Source organism: Hemicordylus capensis, chromosome 5, assembly GCF_027244095.1.
Source record: "Hemicordylus capensis ecotype Gifberg chromosome 5, rHemCap1.1.pri, whole genome shotgun sequence".
Classification (NCBI taxonomy): domain Eukaryota; kingdom Metazoa; phylum Chordata; class Lepidosauria; order Squamata; family Cordylidae; genus Hemicordylus; species Hemicordylus capensis.
Window position 1 is genome coordinate 7,663,104 of NC_069661.1, and position 25,961 is coordinate 7,689,064.

The 25,961-nt window shown below is 45.7% G+C and overlaps 1 protein-coding gene across 7 annotated transcripts in view; it reads left to right on the top strand.

Moving 5' to 3' along the window:
- Nucleotides 1-3,093: 3,093 nt before the first annotated feature.
- The window catches only part of SMOX (spermine oxidase), a 75,178-nt gene continuing 52,310 nt past the window's right edge, over nt 3,094-25,961 (top strand). Inside the window, exons 1-2 of one of the 7 annotated variants that reach the window (XM_053257626.1) lie at nt 3,098-3,241; nt 4,337-4,390. The gene's annotated coding sequence lies outside the window, so the exon portion shown is untranslated. Of the gene's footprint in view, nt 3,242-4,336; nt 4,391-5,556; nt 5,650-25,961 lie in introns of those variants that run through there. The other 6 variants (XR_008308979.1, XM_053257629.1, XM_053257624.1 and 3 more) reach the window with 6 other exon arrangements.

The window sequence follows — 25,961 nt, forward strand, 5'->3', positions numbered from 1 at the left end:
AATAAGAGCTTCCTCAACTCTGACAATTTTTAAAAAATCTTTAAAGACACATTTGTTCACCCAGGCTTTTAATTAAATACCATTTTAATAGTTTTAACTTCGTTTAAAATATTGTTTTAAGGTTTTAAATTCTTATGTTTTAACTTTTTGTTGTCATTTATTTTAACCAATGTTTGAATTTGTCTATTTGTTTTAACTAATGTTTTAACTTTTTGTTTTTGTTGTAAACCGCCGAGACATAAGTTTTGGGCGGTATAAAAATATGTTTAAATAAATAAATGGCAGAAGAAGTTACTGCGGTCCCAGGAGCAGTGCTTTAGAATTCTCACTTCTAACAGAGAGGGGAAAAAATGAGGTCATCTCAAAGGACTTAAATGTGTTTTTGTTGTTAGTGTACGCACATGCTATCATCTCACACACATGTGCACTAAAGATCTATCAGTGGCAGCTTTTTAGTGTGTTGTGTAAACATGTGGAGGGAAGGGAATTGCCTTCCGTCTTCAAAACCAGACCGAAGCACATGGTGCTACCAAAGAACAGATGCTCAGCACATTAGGAGGCACTGTAGGAAATACTGTGTGATGCTGAGTCAAGCTGCCAGTCTATCTAGCTCAGCAATGACTACACTGACGGGCAGTGGAACTCCAGGCAGGGGTCATTCTTGATATTATTAGCCATATGCTCCTCAAATTCATTTTCTATCTTTCTTTCCTTAACACCAGGAATTACACTTCTTTTGCCAGAGTTTATGTTCCCTTTTTGTTCTTTGCAAACTGATACACATTGCTGGGGGCGGGAATCCCAACTTCAAATATATACTGAGCAACTGGTGACTAACCAGGAAAACCAGACATTGGGATAGTGGTGGAGAGCTCGCTGAAAATGGTGATCTAGTGTGCTGCAGCTGTGGAAAAGAAAGCGCACACCATGCTAGGGATGGAAACCAAAACTATTAATATTGTAATGCCTTTATACACATCTATGGTGCAGCCACATTTGGAATACTGTATGGTTTTCATCACAACAGTTAAAGAATAATACTGGAGAGCTGGAACCAGAGGGAAAAGCCACTAAGAAAGGGATACCATTGTGGTCTATAAAGTTACGCATGGTGTGGAGAAATAGGATAGAGGGGGGTTTCTCTCTCATAGTTCTAACACCAGAACTCAGGCCATCCAGGAAAATTGACTGGTAGGCGATCAAAGATGGACAAAAGTAAATACTTCTTTAGCACTCTGATTAGTCTATGCAATTCACTGCCACAAGATGTGGTGGTGCTGGCCACTAGCTTGGTTGGCTTTAAAGGGGGTTAGACAAAAGCAGGCAAGACAAGCCTATCCATGGCTCCTAGTCATAGGAGAGGAGAGTTGGTCTTGTGGTAGCACGCATGCCTTGTCCCCTTAAGCTAAGCAGTGTCCAAGCTGGTTGCATACGAAAGGGAGACTAGAAGTGTTTGCACTTAAGATCTTCCCCTGAGAGGATGGAGCCGCTCTGGGTAGAGCATCTAGGCTCCAAGTTCCCTCCCTGGCAGCATGTCCACGATAGGGCTGAGAGAGATTCCTGCCTGCAGCCTTGGAGAAGCCGCTGCCAGTCTGTGTAAACAATACTGAGCTAGGTGGACCAATGGTCTGACTCAGTATATGGCAGCTTCCTATGTTCCTAGGAGGGCTGCATGCTACCACCAGTTAGATAACAGTGAGAGAGAGGTCCTGCCTGTGGGCTTCCTGGGGAAGTCTGTACGATGCAGGCCTGGATAGGCCTTTATTCTGACCCTGAGAGATGGAGAGCATCTGGACAGTCCAAACATGAGGTTTTGACTTCTATCATGGAAAAAGGTGGGATCTAAATGTAACGTCACACTTGTCTACTGCAGCAGGGAATGGCCTTGGGTGGGTCAGCCTAGCCTCCTCGCAGGGTTGTTGTGAGACTAAAATGCCCCTCTGAGTATCTTCGAGGAAGATAACAAACACCTAATTGGTTCCACCCGAGGGGGAGCACTTAACGCATGCCCTGGGGCTGTGCTCTTGGCACATTTGTGGAGAAAAATGTGTTCCTGTGGTTCTATGAAACAAACAAACAAAAAGACCCAGAGCTATGGTGCCCTCAGGCTCTTTTTTGGGGGGGGGGGACTTCAACGTTCATCCTGCCCAGGGTGGGGGAGCACTTTTTACTATGCTCTTACAAAGACTCAAGGGGGAACTTACCCAGGGGAAAGCACTGCGCATATGCTCTGAGGGACTGAGTTTCTTGGGCTCCTTTTAAGGGGAGAACCGAAGGGGGGGGGAAGCACTCTGCATATGCACCAAGGCCCTGCTCTCCAGGCTGCTTTTAAGGGGGGGGGGAACAGGTCTATCTATTCGATTTCTACACACACACACAATTTATTAATCTATCCAGCACCTACACACCTGCATCTTAAAAGGGTTGCTTCTTCATATTCTTGGGCTTTATTTATTTATTTATTCATTCATTCATTCAGTCGATCTCTATATCGCCCTTCCAAAAATGGCTCAGGGTGGTTTACACAGACAAATAATAAATAAATGAAATGGTTCCCTGCCCCCAAAGGGCTCACAATCTAAAAAGAAACATAAGACAGACCCCAGCCACAGTCACTGGAGGGATGCTGTGCTGGGGGTGGATCGGGCCATTTACTCTCCCCCTGCTCAATCAAAGAGAATCACCATGTTAAAAGGTGCCTCTCTGCCCAGTTAGCAGGGGTTAGCAGATAGGGGGGGCAGGCACTTTGCATATGCGCCGAGGCACCCTGCTCTCTGGTCTCCTTTTCAGGGGGGAACCGACCGAGGTGGGGCAGGCACTCTGCATATGCGCCGAGGAGGCAGGCGCCCTGCTCTCGACCCTTGCCCGCGGAGAAAAACGGCCCTCTGCAGGTGCGCTGCTGCTGCTCGGGGCGGGAGCCGGCCCCCCTCCCGGCCTGCCCTCCCCAGTGCTGCAGCCGCCGGCCGGGCCGGTCGCCCGCCGGGATGGGCGGCTGCGGCGAGGCGTGGCCTGCGGGCCCACCGCCGCCGCCGCCTGCGAGGAGGAGCCGGGCGCCGCTGGGTGGGCGGGCGGCCGAGGAGGAGGAGGCGGAGCGGGCAGGAGGGAGGCCGGGCCGTTGCCGCCGCCGGTCGTCGCCTCGTCGCAGAGCCAGCAGCCGCCCGAGTCGCGGGGTCCGGAGGGCGCCGCCGCCGCCGCCAGTCGCCACGCCGCCGCCGAGCCCCTTCGCCACCGCCAGAGAGAGGTACCGGCGGCCGGCCGCCCCCTCTCCCCGCTGTCTCCGTGAGGGGAGGGGGGCGGCGGCGGCGGGACGGGGCTTCCTGGGGTCTCGGAGGAGACCCCCGCCCCCCGCAGTCTCTCTCCCGAGTCAGGGGCCGCCGCCGCCGCCGCCTCCCCCCGCCCCGGCAGGGCCGCCCCCCCCTCTCGTTTCACTAGTTTTCGCGGGGGGGCGGCGAGGGAGACTTCAACCCAGCCTGGCTCTGACGGCCGATCGGATGGGGAAGGGTCTCTCTTCTAGGTGCTACAGCGCCCCCTCCCCATTTCAAGCAGAGGGCTATTGGGGGGCTGGAGAGACCCACCCCCGGTGCCTTGTTCTGATGAGGAGGGGTCTCTCTCTCAGGCACTGTAGCCCCCCGCCATTTCGCCACAATTGGGGGGGAGACCCCCAGTGTCTTTTCTAATGGGGAGGGGTCTCTCTTTCAGGCACTTTAGCCCCTGACCATTTTGCCACAATTTGTGGGGGGGGGGGAAAGACCCCCAGTGTCTTTTCTAATGGGGAAGGGGCTCCCTTTCTGTTAGACAACACAGTCCTTTCCAGTTCACCACAGTTGCATATGGGGGGGAGGGTCCTGATCATTGTTTTAGGGCCCCCATGAGGCTCTCCTACATGTGTGGGCATTAAAGCCCCCTCGCCTCCATTTCCCTCATCTTGGGGGGTGGGATTAGTTATCACTGGGGGCATGGGGGGGCGTGGTGGTCTTCTTATCATATTAGGCATTAATGTTCCTCCAACTCCCCCCCCCCCGGTCTGGGGTCTCCTGTCACTTTGGGGGACCGGGGGACCTCCTTAGTATTTCTACAGCCCCATGGGTGTCTGTTTCCTCATTGCCCTAAAAGGTGGCAAAGGCCCCCCACCCCCAGGCTCTTGTGAAGCGGGTGAGACGGGTCAGGGAATGTTGTTTTTAAGGTGGGGGGACCTTTGCCACCCCCTTTTTGCACACCCTCTCTCACTATCTGTCTAGTATTGTGGGATTGCCAGGGGTGTGAGTGTGTGTGTCTGGATGGAGTGATGTCTTCCCATGATCACTTTAGCTAATCAAGTGGTATCTTCTCCTGCCAGCATCTCCCTGGTCTCATGTGGGAGCTCAGCCTGCAGAACGTCTCCTTGCAGAAGGTACAATTACAATGGAGCCTGAGGTGGTGGTGTTTTTAATTTAGGGAGCTCATATCCCCAATAACAGAACCTTGTGGCTCCTTGAAGATGAATAAACTTATTGCGGCCCAAGATCTGGAAGTCCTTTAATGGTTCCCGAGCCTTGTTGAGGCTCAGGTTGCGGGGAGCAGGTGTCTGCATTATTGTTGTGTAGATAGTGAAGATTTCCACATGATGGCCCCCCCCCCCCCGCATTGTGCAAGGGCTCAGATTGGGGGTCACAAATCTTGGGGTTGACAGAAGGCTTGCCTAGGCTTGTGTACCTGTCACACCCATTGATGGTGATTGGCTTTGCTTGCTTCTGACTCTTTTCACCTTTGTTCATGACACATCTCCCCTCCTCGGTTGCCCGCCCACCCATCTCATTTTAGAAATATTTCCTCTTTGTGTTTCTCCGTGAGAGTGTGTGTGAGATTCCAGTCAGCAGGAGTGGCAATTTACCAGTCTCTCTTCTGTGAATAAAGTCTGCTTTATTCTGTTGCTGTAGTCCCCAATATATTTCCAAATGTCACAACAGATAAAATGCACAAAACAGATGATTCTCTGAAGCCATGAAATCTTAATGAGATGTATTTATTTAAAATAATATGTCCGAGATGCATTTCTAATAGTGCACTTGAGGTGACAGAGATGAAAGCAAAAGAAGCATTAAAACACCCCCCCACACACACACCATGAAATGTAGTTTTTAAACTGTTTAAAGCCAGAGCAAACAAACAGATATTTGTTGCTTTTTACCAGATATGTTGCTCTTTGTCACAGATGCAGTGCTTTCAGAGGCAAGCGACTGTTTCGCTCTGGGACTTTTTGCTGTAAAATTGCCTTGTAATTTTGCTCCTTCACACCCCAGTAGTGTTAGTATCTCATTTGCCCAGTATCTAAAGATCTGAATGATCTAATCATTAGCCACCCTGGAAAGAATAGGACTGAGTGATGTGCGTTCCACCTGGTGTCCTTAATGCAGTTTTCTTTGAGTGGGTGGAAGGAAGAAAAGGAGGGAGGAATCCGCAGACAAAGCCTCTCCCTTCCCCCAGTGACACTGCTGGATGGGGGTTTCGTCACTGGTTTTAGCTGCATCAGACTGGCATGCTTTGTGTTGAGATAATGTGCTCGCCTGGAGTACGTACAGTGTTGTATGTGTCGATGGAAGCGTTCCAAAGAGTAGATACGAGAGGATTGTCCTTCTGCCAGCTCAAAACGTGGATGTAAATGAAACAGTGGTGTGTATGCAGTTCATGCCGATAAAGGTCGGACTTAAGAAACTAAAAGACTTAGATTTGCTTATGCTCTTTCAAGAAATGTTTGATTTTATGTTGTTTCAGATGGTGATAATAGGAAGACAAGAGTTGCTTTGCTAGGGAAGACCAAGGTCTTGTTAGGTTTGGCATGTCAGTCAATTTTTGACCGGTCAAATATTATCACCTGACTGGTCAATTGACTGCCTATTATTTGAGTGTGGTCCAATATTCCGCGATGATGCTTGAGGAAGTGCCTTGCTGCCTCTTTGGCAAAACTGTCTTGCAAAAATTCTCCTTTTAGAAATTGCTGTTACTTTGCATTAACTTCATTATTTTGCATTTGTAACTGTAAACTGATCCTAGTGTTCCAGAATAAAATTGTAGAGAATCATTCACAGTTTAAAAAACCCCATACCCAATATTGTTAAAAGTTGAATTATTATAATTAATTAATTACAGTTTTTAAAAAGTTATTGTTGCTTCACATTAACCACTAAGTTATATATATTTTTTTGTAATTAGTATGTCTCAAACCTACTGATGATTAAATTCTATTTTTATTATTCTAATAATCTTAATGCTTCCAAAATACTTACCATTATTTGACAATATTTGACTGGTCAGTTGACCATCTATTTTTTGACTGGTCAAATGCCTGTCCCTAAGTCCAGCATCTTGTTTCCAAATGTCAGCGTGACATCTCTAGAAGCTCCCAGGAGAGCATGAAGTCCCTTCCCTGTTGTGTATCCCCAGTGTCTGATATGCAGAGTTATGTTGCTTGCATATGGCTTGGCTACTAGCTGTCATGAATCTGTCCTCCTTGAATTTGTCTCATCCTTTAGGAAATCTTTCTCTAAGGCCCGTTCTACACTTTATGGGGTAGTAGCCCAGTATCTTCCTCCCATGTCTCCTTGATAACAGGTGTTACGAATACGACAAGTATTTATATACTGCTTTCCAACAAGAGTTCCCAAAGTGGTTTACATATAAACAAATAAAGAAATAAAACAGCTCCCTGTCCCTAATGGGCTCACAATCTACAAAGAAACATAAGGCAGACACAACAGCCACTGGAGGGATGCTGTGCTGGGGGTGGATAGGGCCAGTTGCTCTCCCCTTGCTAAATAAAGAGAATCACCACTTGAAAAAGCTGCCTCTGCTCAGTTAGCAGGTGTCTAACAGCTGTATGTCACAGATGTATGTTACCAGAAGGATGTGGGTTGGTGGTGCCTATGCATTTCTCTGTAGTACAGGCCAGGCTAATGGTCATTGCCACACCTTGTTGCAATGTTCGTGTTAATATAGAAGCATTCATACGGCACATTTCAAGTGGCCAAAGTGCTTCAAATATGTTATTTTAGAAATCTCAGTAATTCCAAAGAACTGGCTAATAATGCATTATTGCTGACTTTTAGTTTCATATTGACTCTTGATTGGTTTTCCTAGATATGTCAGATTTGTCCATGTTGTATATCCTGGCCAGATCATCATACTCTTTCCATCAGAGCTTCAAAACCTCTTGATGCAGAAGGAGCTAGGGATGAACCCAAATGAGCTCGGGCAGCTGTGGGCGGGGTGGGAAGTGGCTCCCTTAAGAAGCAGGTAAACAGGTCCTTGTCTGCTCCTGTGCCACGCCACTGCTTTTCTGGGCGCAGCGCTCGCTCTACAAAAGACTGCGCATGGCTGCGGTGCTGCTCCCTGCAGCCTGTGTGCAGCATTGGCACAGACTAGGACCGGGGAGACCCGAGTTCAAATCTCCATGCAGCCGTGATACTTGCTGGGTGACTCTGGGCCAGTCATTTCTCTCTCAGCCTAACCTACTTCACAGGGTTGTTGTGAAAGAGACACTTATGTATGTAGTACAGCGCTCTGGGCTCCTTGGAGGAAGAGCGGGATATAATTATTTATTTATTATTAAAACATTTATACCGCCCTTCCAAAAGGCTTAGGGCGGTTAACATTAAAACACAATTAAAATATAAAATGTAGTAGTAGTAGTAGTAGTAGTAAGTAATAATAATAAATAATAATATCGGACAGCAGCGATATAGGAAGGTGCTGAAAGGCATCTTCTCATACTGCATGGGAGAAGGCAATGGTCAGCCCCTCCTGCCAAGAACACTACATGGCTCTGTGGTTGCCATGAGTCGACACCGACTCGATGGCACCACCTTTCCTATGGCTCAGTGGTAGAGCACATGCTTTGCATGCCAGTGGCCAGTCCCAGGCATCTCTGGGTAGATCTGGTATGTGTGTGTCAGCTGAGCTGGGTGGCCCAATGGTCTGATTCAGCAGTACAGTAGCTGTTGAAAAGGCTAAGCTCCAGCGCTTCCTCTAATTGTTTTTTCCATCTATGTGTGGACTGAGTTTTGTTCTGAGTGGAAAACAAAAAACTTGTGAGGGTGCTCACGCCTTAGAGGGAAAACTGTTAAGCACTGACCCCTACCACTTCTCTCCTTGCTGCTCCTTGCATTACTGCACTTAGTGTGCTGGTCACCCCCAGACTTGATTACTGCAATGCGCTCTATGTGGGGCTGCCTTTGTGCATAGTCCAGAAACTGCAGTTGGTCCAGAATGCGGCAGCCAGGTTGGTCTCCGGGTCATCTCGGAGAGACCATATTACTCCTATCTTAAAACATCCACACTAGCTGCCGGTAAGTTTCCGGGCAGAGTACAAGGTTTTGGTTATAACCTATAAAGCCCTAAACAGCTTGGGCCCTGGGTATTTAAGAGAACACCTTCATCGCTATGAACCACACCGCCCATTGAGATCATCTTCAGACGTTCGTCTGCAGTTGCCACCGGCTCGTCTGGTGGCTACTCAGGGATGGGCCTTCTCCATTGCTGCCCCAAGGAGAGGAGAGCTGGTCTTGTGGTAGCAAGCATGACTTGTCCCCATAGCTAAGCAGGGTCTGCCCTGGTTGCATCAAAATGGGAGACTTGATGTGTGAGCACTGCAAGATATTCCCCTCAGGGGAGGAAGCTGCTCTGGGAATAGCAGAAGGTTTCAAGTTCCCTCCCTGGCAGCATCTCCAAGAGAGGGCTGAGAGAGATTCCTGCCTGCAACCTTGGAGAAGCCGCTGCCAGTCTGTGAAGACAATACTGAGCTAGATAGACCAATGGTCTGACTCAGTATATGGCAGCTTCCTATGTTCCTATGAGGCTTTGCAACACACTTCCTGCTTAAATAAGAGCCTCCCCATCTCTTTCAATTTTTAAAAGGGCAGTCAAGTTGCATTTGTTCACCCAGGCTTTAAATTAGATACTGTTTTAATTGTGTTTTAATAGTTTTAACATTTTAATTTTAATTGTTGAAATGTGTCAGTCTTTTTATTGGTTGTTTTTATTGTTTTGTAAACCGCCCAGAGAACTTGTGTTTTGGGCAGTATAAAAATATGTCGGATGAATGAATGAATGAATGAAATTAAAAGAGTGTGGGATTCTGCTCCAAGCCAAAGCCAACATGTGCAAAGTGTAGTTTGCCTCACAGCACTCTGTGTATTCCCTCATTCATGCGCTCTCTCGCTCTCGCTCTCTCTCTTTCACTTTCTCATATCTGTAAGCACATTGTTTAGGCCAGGAGGGTGTCCTTCCCTCACCCTGTTAATCACACGTTTGCTTAGCGTTACTGCACTTCTTGTGCTGCTAAAGAATAACACGTGTGAGGTTAAGTTAAGGACGTAGTAGGACTCTGTGGGTCTCTGGAATTTCAGAGGGTGTCAGAACTATGCTTGTTTCAAGGTTTCTGTTAACTTGGTTTTATTGTTGATAATTCTTTGTGCTCTTCACTGAACCATTTCATTTTTAGGCTGCAGTTCAAACATATCAGCACCCTTGCAGGCTCAGTGGAAAGTTGTACTTGGCTGTAGATGTATTTTAAAAGCCTGCTATGTTTCTGGGCGTTGGGGTGAATGTTGTTGTTTCCCTCTCTTTTGCATGTTTTGTTACAGATTACAAATGTAAAAGGTGAATGGAGTGAATACATACATAGAAACTGCGCATAAAATAAAGATACATGATCTTATCTTATTGTTGTGCACCGCCCAGAGCGGTTTGGAAGGGGTGGTATATAAATGTAATAAATGAATTTTTATTTAATAATGTTTTAATTAAAATTATTTTAATATTTTTAAAAATATTTTTTTAAAAGTTTTAATAACTATCTTCTATTGTTTTTATTGTCATGTATGTTAATTTGTGACATGTATTTTAATTTAATATTTTAAATTTTGTACACCGCCTAGAGATGTACATATCAGGCGGTATAGAAATATGATAGATAGATAAATACGTAAATAAATAATAAATAAATAATCCACATGGCCTGAAGAGGAGGTGGAACCAATAAGGCAATATATTTTCCCCAAATATTTTATAGTATTGCCAGGATGCTAGTGTGTGTGTTCTCCTGGGCCCCCCCCCCCTTCACTATTGTTCTTTTTTACAATTGGGAAACTGGGGCTGAAAGTACAAAGTTGATCAGACAATGCGATGGCTAAGTTAGATTATAAAATTTAGTAGTCCAGAGAATACTGTTCAGCTTTGAGTTGCTATGATTAATGAATTTAAAAATTACAGTATCAGTTCAGAGGCTAATGTTGAGAATGCTTAGCAAAGCGACAATTTCAGCTAGGTAACTTATTTTTGAACTAAATAAAATGCATTACCTGAGTCAAGAAATGTACACAGATTGTCTTTACAATAATCAGTTAATTTTTTCAGCTAGAGTTAGTAAATTTCAGGTGCCTGCTAAAATTTCAGTGGTAGCTTTTTGTTGTTGTTTAAAAAGAAAGCAGAGTTAAATTTCTAGATTCCTGCTCTAATGTTTTCTTGGTGTAGTTTAACATCTTTTGAGGGCATTCAAACTGGGTTTATTTTTTAAATTTAGTTTTTCACTGAAATCACAGCAACCACAGCCTCAGTGTCTGGAATTACCATGCAACAGAAAAATGAGTTTTTGTTATCTTTTTTGTTATCATTTATTTCATTTTAATTAATGTTTTAACTTTTCTGTCATTTATTCTGTTTTAACTCATGTTTTATCCTTTCTGTTGTAAACTACCCAAAGACATGAGTTTGGGCAGTATAGAAATATGTTAAATAAAAATAAAATAAATAATAATAAATTTTAATTTAAGATGAACTCAGAGAATCTTAATGATATTGCTTGTTCATTTTGGCCTTTGGGCTTTCTGGCTTTTAAATTTAATTTATTTTGCTTGATGTTGACAGACACAGTCAGGATAATTAGAGAGGATTCCTGCTCTCAACGTTCTGTGTTAATACATTATAAAATTAGCAGCTTATGAGAGGAACACACCCTAAGTTTATAATGTGTGACATAGTCCTTGGGTTCTATTTCTTTATAGGTAGTTTTCAGTTTTAAACCTGTGATTTATTTATTTATTTTGCAGTTTAAGTGTCTCCAGTGTTCTGCACAAAGCCAACTTAAAATGGCAATTTCACCTCTCATTTGACTTTGGAAGCTGTCCTTGTCACAACCATAACTGAGAGAGGTGGTAGTTCATGTTTGATAAGTAATGACCGTACCAGATGCATGTTTGAAAACTTGAAAATAAAAGCCTGGTGTCCCAAACTGAAATGGATTCTCTTCTGTGTACTGCATCAATTTGCAAGTGATCTGTGGCTCTTGCACAGTAGAGCTGGGCCCCCCCTGATGTCACTTCAACAGCATCTTGTTCAGGGCAGGTGGTCAGCACCATGGTGGCAAAACACAGGAGTTGTGCGTGGCGCTCACGTCTCTCCTCAAAACCTGCCTCTTCCACAGTGCCCTTGCTTAACCCTAACCCCAGTCTTTGGCCTCGGTTGTAATGAAAGCTCTGTGACCTGCACTAACTTGTGCCCACACCTTGTTAATCTTGTCTCTCCCATCCATCCTCTCTCTGTTCTCTCCCCAGTTTAGTCAGACTTCCAAGCATAAGCTCCTTGTGCAGAGAACTGCCTCTCTTGCTTTTATGCTGCCAAGCACTGTATAATTAATGGACCAGGTAAATAGTGTAATATAGGCAGCATTTATTGATGAAGGTGAGCAGGCGTGAGCTGCTGGTTTACCTCGGCCTGCTTCTGCCTGCAAGTTCTGTCCATTGTGCTGTGTGAGCTGCTATTATGGGCTCGTTCAGGCAGGAGCCTGTGAACAAGCTTCCACAAACCTGTAACTGCTACCTGCAACGTGCCCTACCCCCTCCAGTCCTCTCAGTAGCACCACTGCCTGTCTATTCTAGGGATGTGCATGGAACCGGTTCGGAGACCCTTTATAGGGAGCACGGTGTGGGCACGTTGCAGACATGTCAGATACTTCCGCCTACTTCTGGTACAGGTGGCAATGGGGTGGCATGGAGCACACTGCTGCCTCGGTGGACTTTTAAAACACAGAGTGCCGGCGGGGGCAAAGCGGAGGGAAGGGTAAGTGCACCCCCCTGCCCTTAAAGCAGAACCCCCCACGCCCGGTTCCGTGCACATCCCTAGTCTATTCTCTGATAGTTGAGAGGAGCAAAGGAGTCACTTAGCACTAGTTCCTTGTTCCTCTCCACTGCCAGAAGTCAGATGCTGACGAGGCTGAGGTAGTGGTGGTGATAGTTCCAGGAGAGTTGGGAGGACCCTCTGTCGGTAGATGTAGCTGTTGTCTGAGCTGCTGCAGTCATCTAGAGACTTCAGCTATATTTGTCTAGATCAGGGGTTCCCAACTGGTGGTACTTCAGATGTTGCTGAACTACAACTCCCATCACCCCAGCTACCATTTACTGTGACTGGGGATGATGTGGGTTGTAGTTCAGTAACACCTGGACAGGTTGGGAACTCCTGGTCTCAGTGATGCTAGCCATTCAGAGGTTCAGTCACAGGTTGTTGTGTGAACCAGTCCAATCCTATACTGTGTTGGCAGCCTTTCTGTTAAAAGATCATCAGAAGGGCTGCTTCTATGGGATGGCATATTTCCCTCCAGTCAGCCCATCTGCAACTTTGCTTGCCCCTTGCTCTAGAAGAGCCTGGAATCTGGAGTATGACATCACATGCCAGGGTCCTGAAGAGACTGCACTGAATCCATCTCTCTGTTATAATGGCATCTTCGGGTGCATTTTTATTGTACTTAAGAAAATTCATATCCTGCCTTTCCAGTCACATGAAAGTGCAATGTGACTTTCAAAAAAGAATTAAACAGAAAGAGAGAGAGAGAAATCTTACTTGCCTGCCTGGTGCAAAGGTTGCGAATGTCATGTGATTGCAGAGAAGCTAAACAAGTTCTTTGCATCTGTGTTCACAACAGAAGATACTGAGCGTATACCTGTGCCTGAACTGAGCTTCTCCAGACAGAGACAGAGGCTAAAGAACTGAGATGACAAGAGATGACACTCCAAACTGTCTTTGAAAAATTAAACATTAGCAAATTGCCAGGGCCCGGTAGCATCCACCTGAGAATGCTTAAAGAACTCAGATGTGAAATTGCCAACCTCCATGAAAAAAATATGTAACTTGTTCCTACAATCGGGCTCTGTACCAGAGGACTGGAAAGTAGCCAATGTAACTCTGGTTTTTAAAAAAGGGATCCAGGAAATTACAGGTCAGTTAGCTTAATGTTTGTGCCGGGCAAATTGATAGAAAGCATTCTCAAAGATAAACTTGTTTATATAGAACAACAGGCCCTGCTGGAGGAGAACCAGCATGGCTTCAGCAAAGGTAAATCTTGTCTCATGAACCTTTTGGAGTTCTTTGAGTGTTGTCAGCAAGAGTGTATAAAGGTGATCCAGTTGACATCGTATACCTAGACTTTCAAAAAGCTTTCAAAAAAAGTTCCTCATCAAAGATTCTTGAAAAAACTTGGCAGTCATGGGATAAGGGGACAAGTACATGTGTGGATTGTTAGCTGGCTGAAGGACAGGAAACAGAAGGTAGGTATAAATGGAGACTTCACAATGGAGGGAAGTAAGAAGTGGGGTCCCCCAGGGATCTGTCCTGAGACTAGTGCTCTTTAACTTATTTATACATAATCTAGAAGTTGGGGTAAGCAGCGAGGTGACCAGATTTTCAGATGACACCAAACTATTTAGGATAGTGAAATCCAAAACCAATTGTGAGGAGCTCCAACAGGATCTCTCCAAACTGGAGGAGTGGGCATCAAAATATCAGATGCAGTTCAGTGTTAGCAAGTGCAGAGCGATGCCTGTTGGGGCAAAACCCTTCAAATTCACACATTCGCTGATGGGGTCTGATCTGCCAGTGACTGAACAGGTGAGAGATCATGAGGCCATGGTGGACAGCTTGTTGAAAGTGTTGATACAGTGTGTGGCAGCTGTGGAAAAGGCCAATTCCATGCTTGGAATCATTACAAAGAAGATTGAAAATAAAACTGCTAGTATCATAATGCCCTTATACAAATTGGTAGTGCAGTCACTTTTGGAGTACTTGTATTGTTCTGGTCAGAAAGAACATTCCCAGCAACCAAGCTTTGGAAGGTAGAGGACTGTGCAAAAAGGCCCTCTTTTGCTGAGTTGATTGAGAAGCTGTACATGGCGGGCAGGTGACCCTTTAGCTTGGGTGAACAGAAAGGTCTTCACCTGGCATCTAAAAGAACAAAGTGATGGTGCCAGGCGTCTTGGCCATTTAGGACTTTGAAGTTAAAAACTAGCATCTTGGAAAACCAGTACCATTGCCCCTGGAGCAGTGAAGCTGGTCTAAGGGAGAGGTGACCTGGCCCCAGAAGCACTCTGCTGTAGCAATTTGCACCAGCAGATGGTCTTCAGTGGTAAATAATACATTAAATAAATGTGAATGCATTTGTAATACTAGTCCAGCGCTGGCGGGTTCTGCCCATGTGCTTAGTGGTGCAGCAGTAGCCAAAGCTACTATATACTTGCAGGCCTGGCGGCTGCCTCTGCTACTCAGATCCTGATTACCCACAGATAGGATTTGAGATCTCTCTCTCATTTCCAGTGCATGTAGGGAAGCAGCTGGGAAATGGCAAAGAATCACATAACTGTAGCTTATGAATAGTCAAATGTGAGTCTGGCAACCAATCGACACGTTCAGAAGACTAGTCTGGTGCCGCTCTTGCTGGACTATACCGCTGGAGGAAGCGAAGTCCTCTCACTGGACTATACCACTTGAGACTGGGCAGGAGGTGATTGGCTGTATGTTTTCCCCAAGGGTGGGTGGAGGGAACTCCCTATCCACTGACTCTAGCATGTTGGGGAGAGGTTTTCGGCTAGCTTTGTTCACAAAGGGGGTAGTATTTGACCAACAGGGGACTTTTCTAAATGTATTCTTCCCCTGTCCCATAGCCTGAAGTTATACAGTCCGGCAAGAGCTGTGCTGTGAGATTCTGCTGCATGTGTAAATCAGCTCTGAAACACGTTTGGAGAAACAGCTCGGAGGATATTTGACAGAAATATGGCCTACCCTTGTGTCCGACTTCTTGTAAAACAGGCCTGCAGGCTCTAGTCCGTGCCTCCTCTGTACCTCAGGTCAGCCCCCTTGACTCCCTTGCAGACCTCCAGCCAAAAGTAGGGAGGATAGGGCTGGAGCCAGTGAGTGCGTTGGAGGCAGGGGCGGCCGGCGCCATCTTTCTACCTTTCCATTTGTGCTGTGAATGGACATGAGAGGGAAGGTAGGAATCGTGTTTTCGTGTGAGATAATTGTGCCAGGACAGGATTGCATCACTTCAGCCCTCCTGGAGATGTTAGCCTAGGACTCGCATCATCCTTGACTCTAGGCCACTGTGACTGGGGATGATGGGAGTTATTAATTGATTTATTTACTTATTTAAATATTAATATTTAAATATTAAACCGCCCTGAGCCAATTTTGGAAGGGCGGTATAAAATTGAATAAATAGTAATAATAATACAAATTATTTATTTGATGTATTTATTATTTATTTTTATTATTATTTATTTTTACATTTTATATCCCGCTCTTCCTCCAAGGAGCCCAGAGCGGTGTACTACATATTTGAGTTTCTCTTTCACAACAACCCTGTGAAGTAGGTTAGGCTGAGAGAGAAGTGACTGGCCCAGAGTCACCCAGCTAGTATCATGGCTGAATGGGGATTTGAACTCGGGTCTCCCTGGTCCTAGTGCAGCACTCTAGCCACTACACCACGCTGGCTACACACACACACACACACACACACACACACACACACACACACACACACTCCCCTATACCGCCCTTCCAAAAATGGCTCAGGGCAGTTTACACAGAGAAACAAACAAGCAAGATGGAACCCTGTCCCCAAAGGGCTCACAATCTAAAAAGAAACACAAGACAGACACCAGCAACAGTCATTGGAAGTACTGTGCTGGGGGTGGATCGGGCCAGTTACTCTCCCCCTGCTCAATAAAGAGAATCACCACATTTGCTAAGTTAGCAGGGGTTGTAGTCTGAAAACAGCTAGTGTGCCAAAGTTGCTTAGCACTGGAGCATAATGGCTTGAGGATGACCTCAAAGACAATATAGTGGTTGGAATATCAAACTAGGATCAGAGAGACCTGGGTTCATATCCTCACTCAGCCATGGAGATCACTTTGAGCTCATCCTTCAGCCTAACTCAGAGTTTCTTAACCTTGGGCCCCCAGATGTGGTTTGACTACAACCCCCATCACCCCTAGATATGCCCTTTGTGGCTGAGGATGATGGGAGTTGTAGTCCAAAAACATCTGGTGGCCCAAGGTTAAGAAACCCTGGCCTAACTTATTTTGCAGGTTGTTGTGAAATAAATTGGGGGGAGGGAGAACCCTACTCCTCCCTGAGCTCTTTGGAAGAAGGGTGGTATAAAAATGTAATAAATTATTAAGTTGCATGAGTATGTTCATGCACGCTGGCAGAAAACTCCCTGAAGAGACTTGTGCTTTGGGCGGTATACAAATGTGTTAAATAAAGAAAGTGCTCTATTCAGATTAAAAATTGTAATCACAATTGACATCCTGTACCAAAGGCCTGAGAATGTCCTTAAAAATCAGCCTCTGTTTAAATGACCCCAAAAGAAAGGAACTTGCTGAAACCAGCTGGGAGAAAAGAAATTCAACCCTGTCTTTCCACTTCCCTTGATGTGTGTTTGCCTAGATCATGAGTGTTGGTGGGATTTTTATTTCTGTCCAGAACTGAAAACCGTTCCTCATGGTTTATTGTTTTGCTGAGTGATAATATGTTTGGGGTGAGGGCGGAGAAGTGCCTCTATAATAAGTTAACCTAATTCACATAGTATGTTGTTGTCAGCATGTTAGTGATTTCAGCTGCTCAGGAGGGGAATGTGACACTTTTATTCACTGAAAAGAGAAAATAGATTTTTTACAGAATTAGGAAAGTACCAAAGACTTTAGAAGGTCCCAGGCGCAGATGCTGACCTAGATGGACCCGTGGTCTGATTCAGTACAAGGCAGCTTCATGTGACCAGAATGACACACTGCTGAACTTGCAATAAAAATCTAAAGCTGCTGCTGACTCTGATTCTCTGTGGGCACCATAGATTTTAATTAAAAATCAAATTTTCCCCCAAACACAGTAAGACTTGAGTTGCAGCATGAACTGCTACTTTTGCTGCTGCCTTCTGTTTCTGGATGGACATGCTGGTACCCAATCACAGCTATGGTAAAATCCTGATTTTTCCATTGAACTCTCATTTAATTCTTCATCTTCATCTTCATCATCTTAGAGTGCTGGACTAGGATCGGGGAGACCCGAGTTCAAATCCCCATTCAGCCATGATACTTGCTGGGTGACTCTGGGCCAGTCCCTTCTCTCTCAGCCTAACTTACTTCACAGAGTTGTTGTGAGGAGGAACCTAAGTATGTAGTACACTGTTCTGGGCTCCTTGGAGGGAGAGCAGGATATGAAATTTCTTCTTCTTCTTCTTCTTCTTCTTCTTCTTCTTCTTCTTTATTTGTTAGCTGCCCCATAACAAATTGTTCTCTGGATGGCTAACAACACAACATTAAAACATACAATAAAAATACAATTTAAAAACTAGTTTTTTTAATCCATTTTAAAAATCAGTTTTAAAAAGCTTGGGTGAACAGAAAGGTCTTCACCTGGCATCTAAAAGTACAAAGTGATGGTGCCAGGCGAACCTCACTGGGGAGGCTGTTCCATAAACAGGGTGCAGCCACCGAAAAGGCCCTCTCCCTAGTAGCCACCCTCCTCAATTCGTTTGGCAAGGACACCCTGAGAAAGGCCTCCCAAGAAGAGCTTAAAGTCCGAGTTGGGACATATGGGGCAAGGCGCTCTCTCAGGTAACCTGGTCCCAAGCCATTTAGGGCTTTAAGGGTTAAAACTACCACTTTGAATTGGGCCTGGAATTCAGTGGATTGGGAGCCAGTGCAGCTGATAAAGCACTGGTGTGATATGATCAAAGTGCCCTGGGGGGAGATTTAGAAATGAGTGGGGTGGCATGGTCTGTCCAGTGAGTGGGATGACATTTTCTTTCCTCTACTCTTGATACAAGGTTGGGACCTCATCTGTGGGGCAAGTGCTTGCCCAGGCTGCAGAGTTCACTTCTGGATCATAAGGATCATCAACATCATAATGTTGATGTATGCAACATCAGCCTCTGTGATTGGTAGACAGTGCAAAGCATCAGGATTGTCCAGGATTGGTATAAACATTGGAAACCTAACCCAATCGGGCTTTCTGCTTGCCTGCATTTCCTCCTGCTGCAATTGATGTTGGGGACTCTGGCTTGAAGAACGCGTGCTCCAGGCCTGATTTATGTATGGGCCGTGACAGTTGGTCTAAATGCAATGAAAGCAGGAAACCCCTAATTCAGAAAGGGAGCTCGGTTGATATTAAAGCCTTTAGATCATTTCCGATGTGCAAAGCACACACAGAGGTAATTTACACAGTTGATAAATGGGAAGGGTAAGTGTTCTACCCAGGTTTGGGAGTTGTGTGCACTCCCAAATGTTTCTTAGTGGTTGCAAACAACGAGGTAGGAGGAGGGAGAAGCGATTGTGTGGAATCAAGGTAGGAGGAAAAGTGCTGCCTTAACCAGCTTTCATATCCAGCATTTGTCTAAGGTAGGAGGAAAAGCTGTCCAACCAGCTTTTCCTTCAACCTTGATTCCACACAATTGCTTCTCCCTCCTCCTACCTAGTTTGCACCCATACAACTGAACATTTGGGAGTACACACAGCTGCCAAACCTAGGTAGGACACTTGTCCTATCCAGTTTTTGGTTGTGTGAATGACCTCACAATTTCTGAACTTTTCTGTCCCCACAACCACCCTGTGAGGCAGATCCTCAGTTTTCCCTAGTTTGCAGTGGAATTACGGCTAGAGCTGATATGAGCCTCGAGTTGTTGAACTGTGGAAAAGCATTTGACAAAGACTGGGTCCCCCTGCTGCTTTGTCTTAAAGAAAAACTATAATAGGATAAAGGGTGAGGCCAGCCCACGAGTAAGTATTTTTTGGACCTGGTGCCTAGGCACTGTTTTGTATTGCTGCCCCTGTCTGAGCAGTTTTTAAAATTCTTTAACCAAGTGTTGTGGAATATACAGTGGAGATTTGTGTTTTGGACACATGCGATGACTCTGCAAGACAAGTTGAAGGCTTGGCAAACCAGAAAGTGGGACTAGAAAGCTTTGGGATAACCCTGAATGAACTCAATAAACATAGAATGTCTTTAAATGTACCAGACAAGGAGGGGGAGAGGAAGTCCAAGTGCGTTTCACTTCTTCTTCCCATGCTTGAATAGAACACCCAAAGCTGAGCCCATGTATTCTTCCCTGCCCCAGGAGACTCATGTGTCGGATGGGAAGAAGCACATGTTTCCTCATGGTGTGGACGCTCAGCTTCTCACACTCCAGATAAGCATGGCAAGAGGTAACCTGCCTCATTTGTGGTTCTTCTCCCAGTTTCTTAGACTATTCAGTGCTGCCCTGCATTTACTGTATTTTTCTGGAAATGGCAGTAGTGGGCAAACTTGGCCCTCCAACTGTTGTTGAACTACAACTTCCAGTGTTCCCAATCACAATAAATTGTGGCCATGAATGATGGGAGTTGTAGTTCAAGAACATCTGGAGGGCCAAGTTTGCCTACCCCAGTTCTGGGGTGAGCAAAAACTTCAGCTAAATGGTAGGGTTGTGCACAGAACCGGTGTGTGTGTGTTGGCGGGGGGGGGGGGCAGATCAAAGGCAGGGGTTCCTTTAAGGGCGGGGGAGGGTGCTCTTCCCCCGACTCGCCGCGTTCCCCCCGCCCGCCGCTGCACGTTAAAAGGGTCTGGAGGTGGCAGCGTACCTCCCTGCCGCCCCATTGTCTCATTGGACCGGAAGTGACTGGAAGTACCCAACGTGTGTATGTGTAGGGTGTGCACGCACACATCACACCCGACATGTACATGTTCATCGGGTACTTCTGGTCCAACAAGGGAATGGGGCATCAGGGAATGTGCAGCGTCGGCGGGGGAAATGTGGCGGGAGGGGTAAGAGCACCCTCCCCGGCCCTTAAAGGTATCCCCCCGCATTCAAACTGGCCGAACTGCTGGTCATTCGAACCTGTTTGGAGGCCTGTAAAAGGGACTCCGAACAGGTTCGTGCACATCCCTACCAAGTGGCAGGCAGGGAAAGGTTTTGCAAGTGGGAAGGCATGTGGTTCTGTTCTTTCACTGCAAGTTGCTGTCGTGCTACAAATGACCTAAGTATGTGTAGGCAGGACGGCTGGTTAAAGGGTTTGTGGGCTAATAACGAAGACTGTCACCGAACTGAAGAAATATTTGTAAATTAATCAAATTGGTATAATTGCCTGTTGCTAAAACAATAGTTTTGATGAAAAGAGCATGCTTAAAAAAAAAATTTTTTTTTGTTGCTTTTAGCTGATGCGTGTGTGCGTTGCAATAAGTGCAGTCTTGGAAGATGCAGCCTTGCCTGTGTGTGGGAGTCAAGGGGGGAGGCATCTTCTGAGAGAGCGCTGGCAGCTGCAGTTTTTATAGATACACATATTAGCAATATTTCATGCTTTTCCAAAAGCGCCTAGCCCAATTCACTGGGGTGCCTTTTTATTCCAAGGCGTTTTAACTGATTAATCAAACAGAGCAATACTTAAGGCTGTAGTCCTACGAATAACTTCTGAAGACTTATTTGCAAGGCTGGTTTAAAGTTCTTCATATCTACCCCATGCTTCCTAGTCCCACCTTAACAACAATCCCTCTGTTTAGCTTCTCCCTCTGGTTGTGATTTCCAATACAGATGCAAGAACTACAGTTGTCCCACGGCAACCATGTGGGTTCCATTCTTGGAAAACCTCGCAGTTGGCGAATTCGCAGTTGACAAGGCATTATAACCAATAGGAAACAGGGTTAGGGGGATCGTAGTCGCAAAAGGACAGGAAAAAAAGTTAAACATTTTTTAAAATGCCCTCTGACCTCCAGATATTGCCCCCGAACCCCTAAATTTCCAAAACATCTCACCAAACCATGGATACTTAGGTCACAGTTGGCGAGACCTGCCACAATTTCCCAGTTGCAGATACTCAAATCCATGATTGGGAAATCCTCAGTTGGCAAGGTATGGCCGTGCAGACTGAAAACAAAAAGTTTCCAAAGTGGTCTACATAGAACAATAAATAATAAATACATGAGATGACTGCCCATCCCTACAGGGCTCACAATCTAAAAAGAAACATAAGACAGACACCAGCAACAGCCACTGGAGGGATGCTGTGCTGGGGGTGGATAGGGCCAGTCTCTTTCTCCCTGCTTAATATAAGAGAATCACCACCTCTTTGCTCAGTTAGCAGGGGTTAATACTCTTCTGGTATTCCTTAATCCTAGAAAATGGCATGTGGTGATTAACGTTCCTGTATTGCACAGGCTTATTTTGTATAATAAACTGGTCGAACGTCATAAGGAGTTAGGAGAGCTGGTTGAGCACTTGTTCAAATTTGCTTTCTCAGATATTGGGAAAGAAGGATTGGTTTAAATTGGTGTTTTCAGCTTTCCAGGTTGTAAGCTTGCTTGTTGCTATTTGGGGTGGGGGCAGGCAGGAAAGAAAGAGAAAAGAAAGAAGTTGAGAGGCATTTTTGGTTAGTTTAAAGTAAAGGAAAAGTGCCGTCGGGTCGATGCTGACTCCTGGCGACCACAGAGCCATGTGGTTTTCATTGGTAGAATACAGGAGGGGTTTACCATTGCCGCCTCCTTCACAGTATGAGATGATGCCTTTCAGCATCTTTCTATATCACTGCTGTCCGATAGAGGTGTTTCCCATAGTCTGGGAAACATAGCAGCAGGGATTTGAACCAGCAACCTCTTGCTCCCTAGGAAAGTTACTTGCCTGCTGCGCCAACTAAACTCTTGGTTAGTTTAGGGAAGGCGAAAATAAGAACCAGTGGTGCAAAATCAACTACTATTCAGAGTACAACACAATTTGGCATTAAAAAACAAGTATAAAACTGCCAAATGGAAATGACATAATTAACACAAGGATCTTATTGCCAAGTAATGTGGTTGTAGCCAGCAGGGTTTTGATCAGATTTGTTTACATAACTAAATAACATCCTTTCCCATGATATTTAAAATTAGGAGCTCTTTCTGAGGGGTATGAAAGGCTCCTGTTCTTTAGGACACAAGCCAGGTGTCTTCAACGTATAGAGCCTGGTTTCTGGGAAGGAGAAAACGGCAGTGGGTTTCTGTAGCATAGCGAAACCTTGCCAAAATGCTTCCAGTTAGAAAAGTGATCTCCCTCGAGTGCAGACTGCTTTATATGCCCTTGTGCTCCTTTGCAGAACATCTTTGCAAGGTAAGATGCAGTTATTCCTCTTAAATAAACATTCTGCCTTCTGACAGGTATGTCTTTGTTTTTCAAAAAATTTACATTTTATATCCCACTCTTCCTGCAAGGAGCCCAGAGTGGTGTACTACATACTTAAGTCTCTCCTCACAACAACCCTGTGAAGTAGGTTAGGCTGAGAGAGAAGGGACTGGCCCAGAGTCACCCAGCAAGTCTCATGGCTGAATGGGGATTTGAACTTGGGTCTCCCTTGTCCTAGTCCAGCACTTTAACCACTACACTACGCTGGCTCTACACTATGCTGGCTCATTACATTGTTAACCTTGGTGTAATGGTTGAATATGTAAATTTCTGCTATGTGTTCTCTTGAAAGCCGAATAGGAAGACCATACTTATGTGAAAATTGTGGCCAACTTGTCCTGTTAATATCAGTGGTACTTCTTTTGAGTAATTTAGTCAGGATGTCAGCCCTTGAGACTTTGAAGATGGTGCTTGAATTCCAGGCAAACTGACAGCAACTGAGAGATTTACATGCATGCAAAAGTGCATGGATAATCTCTACAGGGATTCCATTGAAAACCCACAAAACCCACCGCTCCTTTCCATGTATAAAAGTAATTTAGCCTTGGAAGCATGAAGAGAACTTGGCTGGGTTTCGGTTTGAATTCGGCCCGTGAATTCAGCAGCTTCCAGGTTATGTTGTAATGACATTTCAAGGATCATCTGTGGCTGTAGAAGGTTGTGTGCATGTATGTGTAGAGCCAAGATATTTATTATGCTAGATGCATGTGATTTGAGAACTGATTCAGCTCGGTGTTGTATCCTCTGGAAAGTTCAGCTAGGTTCTGCTCTGGAATGCAGAGAAGGTAATGTGCCTGTGGCAGGACTATAATGCACTTTGGCTGTTCTGATTCTTGTTTGTTACCACGGGAGCATAAGTATGGTGATGCTAGATAAGACCAAGGCCCATACAGTCCAACATTCTGTTTCCCAAAGTAGCCGGCCAGATCCTTCCCGGTGCTCATGGAGCACGAAGGAGATGGCTCACTCTCAGTATTTGGCATTCAGAAGTATACAGCCTTGTTTGGCTTTCTTGGCTACTCTCTCTATCTTGAACATAATGCATTTAAGGCAGGGGCCCTAGATATTGGACTGCAATTCCCATCATACCCAGCCACAACAGCCTTTGGCCACTGTGGATGGGGATGATGGGAGTTGTAGTCCAACAACACCTGGGGATCCAAGTTTGGGAACCCCTGGCTTAAGGAATTTTGGAGAGCTGCACCTGTTAAGTTGTTATGGCCACCACTGAACTAAGCTGATAGAATCAACGTAGGAAGCTTCCTTGTACCAGGTCAGACTGTTGGTCCATCTAGCCCAGTATTTCTGCCTGCATTTAGCAGTGGCTTTCTCAGATCTCAGGTAAAGACCCTTCCCAGTCTTGCTGCCTGGAGTGTTTTTTTTTTAAATTTAAACTTTTGATGCCAGCTATTGAACCTGAGACCTTCTGCCGACATGACATGCGATGATAAGGATGGTGATTAATTTGTATATACCTATTTTTAACAAAAAGGGTTCTTAAAGCATTTTATGCCGCAGAAGAAATAAGAAGCTGGTTCTCTGTGCCAAAGAGGCTAGCTGTCTAAAAAGAAACTCACTGGAGGTCCCAGCAGCGTTCTCTCTAATTTTTTAAATCTCTGTGCGGAATGAGTTTTGTTCTGGGCGGCAGCATCGAGGCAGTGTGTGCAGACATGCATTCAGAATGGGGCCTTCCTGATTCAACCTGAGCGGGATCTAAAATGAACTGAGCGGACATCCAAAGACTTGTGAGCGTGTGCACGTGCGCACGCCTTAGAGGGAGCAGTGGGTCCCAGCCCCAGTCCCTGGGAAGGACACCATGCGGGGCAAAGGGGGCTAGTTGTTCTCCCTCTGCTGAATATAAAAGAGCCACCTGCAAAAGGTGCGTCTTTAGCTTTGCTATTGAATGATGTCCTCTCCCTGTCTAAAGTGTGAGCCCGGACCCCTCTAAGGTGCACAACCGAAGACCGGCTTCCTGCTCTTCCTTGGAGTGATTTTGCTACTTGTTTGCTGGGCAACGTTCAGGCAAGCCGTCGGTGGAGCTTTCTGTTCCTGTTAGGGTGTGCCCCGGTTCCCGTTTGCTTGTGGCACCCATGTAAATTGGCCGCCTATGAATCAGCCAAACCGTGAGATGAGGGCAGCGGCACGTAGCTCAGCTATGTGTGTCCAGATCAGACTGGTTTCTTCTCCTTCTCCCCTTGCCTCTGCAGAGACTGGGTCTGGATCTCAGTTCAAAGGCAGCTTTGAAGGTTGGATTTGCGTAATGGCATAATTCCGTTTGAGGCCCATAAATGCATCACATTTGTTTCTTCTTGGTTGTTCAGGGCTGTCATGCAGCAGCTGAGCAGCTAAACAAGCTACGCGGCATTTGGTGGTGTGTGTCTATTTTTATTTTTATTTTTAATAAAATAAAAGTGCACATAGCACCTTTTCTCAGAGCTGTATGCAGGCAGCACCAGCAGTTCCTTTCCTCGTATAATCGATGGCGATAGGTGTGCAACTTGTGTTTGTTGCGCGCACACACACACACACACACACACACACACACACACACCTCGGCTAAGAATTGGGGGTGGGGGAGAGTGTTCCAGCACCAGAGAGGGCCAGCATTCACCCGTCAAAGAAACAAATTACTAAGGAAAAACAAACAAAGCAAACCAGCAGAAGTTACATGAAATGGCAGGCATTAGTGTAGGGTCTGGAGAGGGAGTTGTCTGCCAGACTGCTACAAAGGAGAAGTTCCCTGGCTCTAAAGAGTTAAGGGGGGTGGGTGGGAAGGATGAAAAACCAGAATCACCACCACCTGTGGATCACAAAACGATTCCTTCCAAATCATGGAGGGGGCCTTATAACCATCTAGTCCCATTCCCTGCTCAGTTTAGGAAATCCAGCGCTAAGGGATCCTCAAGAGATGGTTATCCAGCCTCTGCTTCTAGGTTCTCCAGTGAGGGGGAATCTACCACCACCCAGGGGCGTAGCAAGGTTGGAGTGGGCCCAGAGACAAGATTTTAAAATGCCCACCCCCACTGAAGCTCAGCTCATGAAGTAAAGAAATCTTAAAGGAGGCTGAATAGTGGAAACAAAAAACAGAGAGAGAGAGAGAGAGAGTGTGTGTGTACACACACACCCCCCCCCTATGTGCCACAATAGAACATCATCCTAAATAATTTTTTAAAAGGTTTTGTAAATTGTGGACGCTGCAAGTCATTTAATGGTACTGGAGAAAGACGTGCTGTTCTGGTAGCTCCAAGTCTTAACACTCACATCAATTTCGGAGGATGAATACAACTCAAGGAAGCCCGGGGGTCGGGGGTGCGCGGCTGGGGGAGTCAGTCATGTGACTTGCCTCTGCGGGGGGCCCCAAGGCAGTGGGCCCCCAGACAACTGTCTCCCCTTGCTCTGTTATAGTTACACCCCCGCCACCACCCTAGCTAATTGGTTCCACTGCTGAACTCCTACCATTAAGAAGTTTCTCTTAATGTTAAAT